Raw genomic sequence first — 6,799 nt, 5'->3', positions numbered from 1 at the left:
CCCCAAATTTCACAAATTAACAAAATATAATAAAAAAATTAGAATTATAATTAACAAATCCTGATACATGTTGGCTAAACATCTCATACATCTCTATATATTTGGAAAAATGAGACCAGTCTTTCAACAATCTTTCACATCCTAAAGATGAACCCCCGTTGCTGGTTCGAAATGTCGATTAAAAAGAAACCTAATGCGATGTATCCGGAAGATAATCTACATAATCATGAAACTCGCAGAAACCTCAGAGACAAAAAAAAAGTTTATCCAAAGTTTTGTTTTGGAGGTCTTATTGCAAGGTTTTATTTTCATATCCAATTGTGCCTCTTAACATATCCTAATTTGCTAAACACAGGGTGTTTTCTTTGTTTTCAGCCTGGAAATATTCAATGAAATATATATGGTGGATCCTTTCCCTACGCGATCTTAGACTTACATCTAGAGAACCCTAAATGCAACAGCTATCACTCATTAGAGTTTCCTTGGAAACTGGATTCTGGGAATAGGCTCCAGTTGGCTCACATGCTCGTGCTCTCATGCTCTCTCTCTCATGTTGCAACCCGTAAACTTAAACCTGTTCCAGAAAAATTCGCAAAAGCTTGAACTTGTAACCAGTAAACATGCAAGACCAAAGGCGCGAGAGTGTATGGGTTGATTTCAACTGGTAAAGGATATAGAAGGAGGGAAGACTGAAGCTCACAAAAAATCAGGTGTGTTTCAGAAAAACCTAATTAATTACCTGACCTAGTACTTCTCTTGCTTGACTGAGAACTGGATTGGAACTGAATCGATTGACACTGGTTATGATTCTGCCAGATAAACAACATCTCATGTCGTGTTGATCAAGATTTGATCTTGCTAATTCCCTGAGATCTATCAGTCTGGCTTGGTTTAGTTCGGAATTGCGAGAAAACTACCCTGAATAAATCAGTATGCTAGACATATAGAAGGTGATAAGTATATATCTACGGTGTATGGTCGGGCTAACCCCTAATACCTGAGTCGGGTCTCTTCCTATAGTGCTTGATTCAATCCCCTCGAGCCAGGTACCTAATACCATAGTCTTTTTTGTTTGGTCCTAAAAGGTCAACACTTCCTAGCCAAGCACAAACTCCATATGCCTCAGCCATATCGAAATGTTGCAGGGGTGGGTTGCACCTGCTACCATTGTTGTCTGGGAGAGCATAGTTTGGCGGGCAGAAGTTAGTGGTTGTGACCCTCACTATCCCGGGCAAACATCACTGGAGATCATTGTTACATTTCATTTCGTAGCAAACTCCACAGCTGAGTCCATTGTTGAAAAGCACAATACTCAAGGGAGAAGAATTAGTGCCATAACCTTGGTTGTACATATTCCTTTATCCACACGCACCTCTTGCAAACAAGCATATATGAAAAATCAGGGTACAACTAATTTATATTCAAAAGGTAAAGCAGAAACCAGAATGAAGCCAGAAAGTGAATGTCGTGTAGACTTAGGCCATGCTAGGAGACTGCTTCAGCCATCCCGTTATCCCGTTATATGAATGACTATCCATTTGGGAGCCTGTATTGGAATTTCAAACAGTTCCTAAAACCAAACTACAACGATACTTATAGCCTCAAGCTTTGGGAATTATTTGCCATTTGATTTTATCAACAGAACCGAAGATCTACCTGGGTGGGTTGCTTGTTCGCCACTAAGTTACGATCTCATTTTGGATTTCGTAGGATACCTTTGGACAATATACCTTTACCTGAATTTTATAAGTCCAAGACGTTGGACAATATACTTCTACCTGAATTTTATAGTTACTTATTGAGGTTGGAGAATAATCTTTTTACCAGAATTGTATAGTTTCTTTATGACAGATTAATTTAATTGTAGATTGGTAGAATATTTTAAAATAAAATTTTATGCAGAAGTTAATTGTTTCACTTCAAATTCCAAAACTCCAAAATATTTACAGATATATATAGATTGCGTCTTTTTGTATGTAAATTTCAAACATATTTACCAATTATCTATTAAATTTCACAAAATTTCCCAAATATACCAAATTTTGAAACAAAATTTTGAAGTGTGTTCCAACCAAATGTCCTACGTACCCATAGTTCTCGCTGCCACCGTAGAACGTGGCATGGCCAGATTGCCAGCCACCGTATCCAGAAGCTTGAGAAACCATCCATAGGAATCCCTGCAATGAAATTAGCTCAATGTCGTGTAATTGCATCATTAGTCTGCAGCCAAACAAACTCATCAATCCAATGACTAGAATCCTCGCTTAGAAAAATCAATTTAATGCATAGTAGCTACTTTAAAGAAATGAAGGACTTGCATAACAGTTGAATAAGATCAAATGAAAAATGAACAGAGCTGCAAAGCCAGAGACTTTTCCCGTTGGAAAGTTCAAGGGCAAGTGATCCAATATATAGAACCGATCCCTTGATCAGTTCCATAGCATGCATTTTCAACTCATTTGATTATGCCATGGTGAACATGCACATGCCTAGCGCCACACAAAGAAGTAATGGGGTTGTCGCTTTTAGAAATACAAAAACCTGCACGTGCATGGCTTCTGTTTATAGTACCAGCTGGACACCATCATGTGGATCTGGTGGCCTGCTCTATCTACTACAATATGGACAAATTAACGACATTTTGCAGTAAGATACGTTTGGTTAAATAACGTTTTCTGTCTACTACACAATGTAGGTTATACAGTTCGGGAGAAAACAAAATGTCTGAGAAATTATTGTTCCAATGGTATTTAAATTTTACAGGCCATAAAGTGTGCTTTCAAATCGGCAAGGACTACCATTGCATGCAATCCTTGTTATACTTTCATTTAGGTAATATTGTAATTAGTCTATTTCAAATTAACATTCAATTATACTTCATTTAAGTAATATGGTAATTAGTCTATTTCAAATGAGCGTTGACTAGAATGTGAATGTTATTCATTAATTTTAAATGTAAAAATATATTTTCAAATTTTTAAAATTCAGAATTCTTAATTTCTTATCGGATAAAATTAATGGAAAAACTATTTGTATGTGGTATTTTAAATCCTCATTTAATGTTACCTGTAAACCTTTAAATCACTGTGAGCATAAGCGGTGTCGAGGAAGAGATATTTGTCATACTGAAGCTGTCGTGACTAGGTGTTCTGGCTTTGTGTCCTCTGTTTTTGTCTTTTGGCTTTCTATGAATCTGACCATGTCTCATATCTTTTGTCAAACCTTCTGTCATAAATCTAGCTCATGGCCCACGACCTTGGGTGTTTTGGCTTTGTCTCTGTTTTTTTCTTTTGTCTCTCTATGAAGCAGGCCATGCGTCATTTATTTTGTGAAACATTCAGTCTTAGAACTAGCTCATGGCCCTCGACTTTCTTTCGTATGCAAATTCTTGTTGTATAGATCTAGCTCATGGCCCTCAGCTTTCTTTCTTATGCAAACTCTTGTTGTACTTTGGATTCATATCCTCTGTAAACCCATGGCTCATTCTGAGGGATTTTGGCTCACAAGCCAAGGCAACACAACCACTGCAAATTTTATGTAATACAAATAATTTGAACTTACAATTGTATTATTTATTTATTTATGGTTTGATATTATTTATTTATTTATTGTTTGATATTAATTTAAAGCTAAGTTGATCAAGGATAATCTAACAAATAGTAAATTATGGAAACAAAAATCCTATATAAAATTATATAATGATATTAATTGTAATCCATAGTTGATATTATTATTAATTTACATTTTCTATATATTTTGATATTATGGATATTATTTTATCTAGATTGACTTATTATAGTAAGTCTAAGAGATGGGCTCATTTTAAACAGTTAACATTTTAAGGATGGATATTTATCTTAAAATTTAACAACTTTGGCGAATCTTACTAGTCCCTAATATCCAAATATTAAAATGTTTAGATCTCTAATTATTTTATATTAGACAACATATAATATTTTAGACAACATATAATATTGGTGGTTTTTAAGGTAACATAATTTTATACTATAAAATTTGGGCGAATTCATTTTTAGAAAAATGGAAATTGGCGGATCTTCTTTTAGGAAAAAGCATAGAATATTAGCCCACCTGAGAATATTAGCCCCTAAAATTTTCCCTGATTTTAGAGTGTCGGATCTATAAAACTATTGAATGACATAATACCAATTTTTGTGATTGTTATAATTTACAACAATTTCAAATATTGTTATAGTAACTTATTTTGTTTATATTGAGATTCAAGGAAATACATCGGTATATCATATACTTAAATTCAAAAAGAGTCAAGGGATCTCTACTTGAATGGTTCATGAGGCACAATACTTGCTAAGGTTTTGCAAATGGGGTAGCAAGCTAAGTGGGCTTGATTGTGGGGAAAACTCCACAGTTAAGCGCGCTTGAGCCAGAGGAGTTCTGGGATGGGTGACCTCCTGGGAAGTCCTGGTTACCGGGTGCAAGCCCCGGAAGTGATGATTGATGCTATGTGATTCGTTCTCCACATTTCACTAGTTTCAATCCCACTTCTTCACCCCTGTGAGCATCACCCGATGCAATGAGTGCTAAGTGAACTATTCAAAAATCATGAGAAATTAGTCAGTTACGACTACCTCTCATGGAAATGGTCATACGTTTGAATGACTTACTTAACGCAGTTGAATCCCAAAAATGATATCTAATATAATGCACTGCGTAAATCCCCCATACTTAAATTCAAAAAGAGTCAAGGGATCTCTACTTGAATGGTTCATGAGGCACAATACTTGCTAAGGTTTTGCAAATGGGGTAGCAAGCTAAGTGGGCTTGATTGTGGGGAAAACTCCACAGTTAAGCACGCTTGAGCCAGAGGAGTTCTGGGATGGGTGACCTCCTGGGAAGTCCTGGTTACCGGGTGCAAGCCCCGGAAGTGATGATTGATGCTATGTGATTCGTTCTCCACATTTCACTAGTTTCAATCCCACTTCTTCACCCCTGTGAGAATCACCCGATGCAATGAGTGCTAAGTGAACTATTCAAAAATCATGAGAAATTAGTCAGTTACGACTACCTCTCATGGAAATGGTCATACGTTTGAATGACTTACTTAACGCAGTTGAATCCCAAAAATGATATCTAATATCATATCCTCTTCGTCAAATCATATATTTCTCCCATTGAAAGCATGGCATCAATATTTTATGTATAAGGAGGTTAAATAACATGGAAGACAAGAGGTTTCCTGAAATTGCTTGTAAATCTAACCAAAACCACCTTCAACTCAAGTGGGGATGACATATGTGTGAGCAACCTTGGCTATACAATTGAGAGATAAAGGAAGAGATCATTTTGTAGAAACACTATATTAATACTTAAGATATTATTACATCAAAAAATTATTTATTATTAAATAGTTCAGAGATAAAGAGATAGATGTGTTGACGGTGTTGGACCCGCCAACATGTCAGGGCCTCGATAAGAAGTCCCAACTAGACCTTAGACCATTTGGAGTAGGAGTCCCAGCAGTGGGTAGTACGATATCGCCTTGATTGCGGTTGCGTGCAGAGGTAAGTAAGATGTCCTTCTTGGAAGTAAGGGTGTGATCTTGCAACAAGTCAAGGAAGATGCATGGAAAGGCTCTAACACACAGAAGGGGAGAGGAGTGCGCCCCTTAGAAGCCTGTAATAGTACGTAGCTTGAAAGGGAACACACGAGCTGAAAGACATCACAAGATGGAAAGCATAATAGTTGACAATTCAAAATGATGAGTTAAATCAACAACACGCTTCGATAGGATTCATACAAACATATACAGAATAGTCCATACATACATGTGTAAGTTACAACTGCATACAATGTTAGAGTAACCAGAATAGTCGAACTACAATAACAATACATGCATGAAATTTGTTGGCTCTGTTATATTAAAAGAGTGAAAGATCCAATCATACATACAACCATGACAACCACTAGCCCCAATAGTGGAACGTTACAGTCATTGCCGTCTTCTCCTCCAAATAGATGTACTCGCTCTGCACTGTGGAGAAGCCAAGGCTCGTTACAATACACCTTAAGCTTTCTCTAAGTTATACCTATCAGAAGCTTGGCTCCCAAAAGCCCTCACAACGAGTTATGAGGTTCTATATATAACAAAGGGTGGGGTTGTTACACAACATTTTGTCACTGTCCTTACACTCCCAATTCCATGATCTTGGAGGACCTCTACAGTGAACCCTACATGAATAAATTCCCATTGTGTCCCTCTTCATGAGAAGAACAATTCCCTTTCGCATCATTTCCCAAAAATCTTATGTTTTTCCCAGTTTACAAGACCGACGCTAATGATCGTGTCCTCCTTGCACCAATATGTAGGGATAACAACTGTCTTTAGCACCAACTGAAGCACTGAGCCTTGTTCGAGTCTCATCGATCCTATTTTGGAAAGTTTTTTAAATAAGGAGCCAAAGCTTCCAACTCTAGAAGCTTCGTAACGGAAGTCTGGTAAATGGTTAGGCTAGATGGAGCCAAGGAGGTCAGATTAGGATCCTTTCCCCTATTAGGATGGAACCACCTCAAGAGATAAGACCTTCTCCCATGAGAAGAGGAACCATCTCCCTTCCATCCATGTTATATAAACCTCCCTTTTTTCCAAGCACAAGCTAGTGTTAGCTTTTAGTTCAAATTAGGCTCTGGTTGAAGTTTTGATTGTGGAGTAATCAACAAGTTATTCATATTAAATATCATTTTTGGGATTCAACTGCGTTAAGTAACTCATTCACGTATGACCATTTCCATGAGAGATAGTCGTAACTGACTAATTTCTCAT

The sequence above is a fragment of the Pinus tabuliformis genome, chromosome 3_2 (assembly GCF_031772625.1).
Source record: "Pinus tabuliformis cultivar Carrire ecotype Pingquan chromosome 3_2, CPIR1, whole genome shotgun sequence".
NCBI classification, from domain to species: domain Eukaryota; kingdom Viridiplantae; phylum Streptophyta; class Pinopsida; order Pinales; family Pinaceae; genus Pinus; species Pinus tabuliformis.
Note: the sequence above shows the minus strand (reverse complement) of the source record.